Genomic DNA, 3565 nt, shown 5'->3' with positions numbered 1-3565 from the left:
CCGGTGTGGAAAATAAGAGAGCAGCGTTGTCTTTTCCAGAAGAAACGTCCACTGTTTAATTAATCTGTGCAATATAATCAACAATAAATGCAGCCTTAACTTTTCATTTTAAATCAGAGTGGAGAGTGAGGAGATCTCGAAAAGGACGATAATTGTTTTTGTTTTCATCGTGGAAATCATCATATAGTACAGTTATATACAGAGCCAAAACCCAACAGGTCCCCACAACGCTGGACACCAAACGACATAAAAAGATTAGGGCTGTCAAGTTAACGCGTTAATTAACGCAACAAAAAAAATAACGCCACTAATTATTTTAACACGATTAACGCATGTGTATTTTTGTCCTCGGCCGCCCCTTTCAGAGCACATCAAGTTTAAAATACCATCTACAAGCTGATGGTGACAGCCCCGCTCCTGCCGCCCGCTTACGGCAGACCACACTTCCACGCTCACCGGCAGGCCCGGACTGGCCATCGGGAGGACCGGGAGGGGTGTGTGTATGTGTGGCGCGCACACCTTACGTGTATTGTTGTTGTTAGCATCTGGTGCTAGTTAGCTGCACTAACGGATATAAGGAGCTGTTTCAATGAAAACAGAGGAGCGACATTTCGCCGACAACTGCGCCGAGCACTTGACTTTATGCAGGAAGCCAGACAGTGGGCCATTGTACGAAAAGTCAGCACACTCAGCACGGGTAGTGCGCGCAGCATGATTGCAGCGTCCAGGCAGCTCCCGTTCAAGTATATGCCTTGAGTTGCACATAGCTCCAACGATCCATCGCAGTGTCTACACACACACACACACACACACACACACACACACACACACACACACACACACACACACACACACACACACACACACACACACACACACACACACACACTGTATTGTATGAGAGAGGTATAGGTTGAATTGAGGCGAATATTTGTAATGTTCAGAGGTTGTTGTGTTTAATATTCATGAGTATATTTGTCATTGTTCAAATGATAATAAACAAATATGTGCATAAAGCATATTTGTTCACTCATATGTTGATAAGAGTATTAAGGTACATTTAGAATAGATACAAAATGTGCGATTAATCGCGATTAACTATAGACAATCATGCGATTCATCGCGATTAAATATTTTAATCGACTGACAGCCCTAAAAAAATGCTTGAAAAGTTGTCTCTTGGTATTATGCAAATTATGTTTGAGAGGCATGTAATTTGCAACATCCTGTTATCGTTGAAGGGTTAACCTCTAGCTTTATTATTTCAAGTCAAATAGATTTGGCTTTAACACACAGGAAGAGGCAGCATCGGGAATACCATTTACCATTCAGTTTTATTTATTTATATTTGTTTAGCCAATTGGGTTCCTTGTGCTTGTTATTAATGAATGACTAAGAAATGTATTTTTTTCTGTAAATTGTCTATCCTTAACTTATAAGTGAAAGCCTAAGAGCTGTTTATTATAAGGGCTAGTCAACTGTATTGTGTGAAAATTAAAATATGTATATGCATTACATCTTAATCGTTTGAAATGATTTATTTATTCATTCAGGAAGATGTTCTATAGTTTTTATTTGAATTATAAAAACTCACCTGTATAGCCTTGAGATTTTCTCTCGATCCACTGCTCCAGGGAATAAAGGCTGCAGAAAAATAAAAGGATGGGAAAGTTATACATGCAATTATTTATGAATAGATCAATCGGTATAGTGTTTGGCTGAACAATGGACAATGCCAACAACGGTACAGACGTATTTCAGCACGCTGGACAGCTCCCACAGAGACCTCCGCCCGAAGGCCAGCGACAATGTGTGGATCATCTCCAAACACTGATCCCATCTGTGACCGCAGGACGAGTTTTGCTCTGTTCACGTGCTCGCAGGTCTGTTTGGTGGAATGTACTCTCACAAGTCTTGTGCAAGTCGTACAGTGACCTAATTGATCATGGTATTTGACCTGATATACCAATTTTTACAACAATAAACTAACCTAGAACAGGATTTACACGTTTCAAAATAATCCTCAAACGTAAGTTTCCTATAGCGTTAAATGGACGTAAGGACTGGTTGGAAACGGAGAAAGCTTGCCAAAATATTGTGTAATAGACCGAATAGAATTAATTCCTATTTGATATGTCCACTTTGAACTTAGGTTTCAGTACAATAACTTTAAAAACAAATTGCTATTTTTTTCATATCCCCCTGGTGGACAGTGGGGGGCAATTCACCACAAAGAAGAGGAGTACTGTTGGTAACGGGCAGTATCCCTTTGGGCACTGATGTGCAAACTGTGAGGAATTTAAAGCTGTTGAGAGATTTGCCTCTATCCAGCTCCAACTTTAAATTGAGAGTGGCCAACCACACAGCACTTAGACGTGATGGCATTGTGGGCCATATTTTGGAAATAAATAAATTAAAGCTTCTACATTTCTTATAGCTACAGCATGTTGTGACTCAGCAAACTTTTGAATATTTGCAATAACTAGAAAAATAAAGTGCTGATGGGGACTTGTTTACCGTATTATGTTCAACCGTATTTGGTTGTTTTAACAACTTTTTGTTAAGGCAGATATTCAATGATTCAAAGGCTTTAATGTCATATGCACAATATAGCTACAGTGTAGAAAAATGGCAATGAAAATCTTAAGTCCCAAGCTCCTCCAACATTGCAACAAAGTTATTTAGGACATAAAACAAAACAAAAACAAAAAAGTGCAAGAAGAAACAAGAGTAGAATAGATGAGAAAGAATTGGTGCAGATTATGCTGGAAGATACATGTGCAAGTAATGCAGATGAAGTGAACTATATATGCAAAAAAAATAACTCAATACCTAAGTATTGCAGAGAATGTTGATATTATTCAAAACAACAAAGTAGTAAAGTTTAGCCTCTAAACCTCCACTGGAATCATATTAAACTGGATGCAACTTAAAAAAAAATTTGTTTTTCTTGAAAAAAGTGTTAAAAGAAAAACCCTAAAAGTGCCAACCTCTAAAACGGTTCAAGGTAAATATGTCCTTCCGAAGTTGAGATCCTTTGTTTTGAGAACAAGGACACTGTTCTTTTCGGCAACATGTGGAAGTAATTGCGGCGAACGGCTGTATTGAGCTGGGGGGAAAAGAGGTGGGGGGGATCATCGGCCCCGGGGCTGAGCTCCATGCAGAGACACCGGTCTGATGCCCCTCGTCCGTGCCCAGAGATAGTGATTCATGCGGACCATTATTCTCCTGTTGCCGATCAGGAGAGCCCCAGGGTTAGGGGGTTGGGGTAAAACCCCCAAAACTCGCTTAACAGCTGACGCTTGTGCGTGCCAGTAAACAGGACTCACACTGGTTTTCTGTGGAAAACAAGAAAAACACTTTGTGTCATATCATTGAAATGTAAAACAACAACACCGAGCGAGTGTGCGAGTGTGTGTGTGTGTGTGTGTGTGTGTGTGTGTGTGTGTGTGTGTGTGTGTGTGTGTGTGGTGTGTGTGTGTGTGTGTGTGTGTGTGTGTGAGAGAGAGAGAGAGAGAGAGAGAGAGAGAGAGAGAGAGAAGAGAGAGAGAGAGAGAGAGAGAGA

The sequence above is a fragment of the Gymnodraco acuticeps genome, unplaced genomic scaffold (assembly GCF_902827175.1).
Source record: "Gymnodraco acuticeps unplaced genomic scaffold, fGymAcu1.1, whole genome shotgun sequence".
NCBI lineage: Eukaryota > Metazoa > Chordata > Actinopteri > Perciformes > Bathydraconidae > Gymnodraco > Gymnodraco acuticeps.
This window is presented reverse-complemented; position numbering follows the sequence as displayed.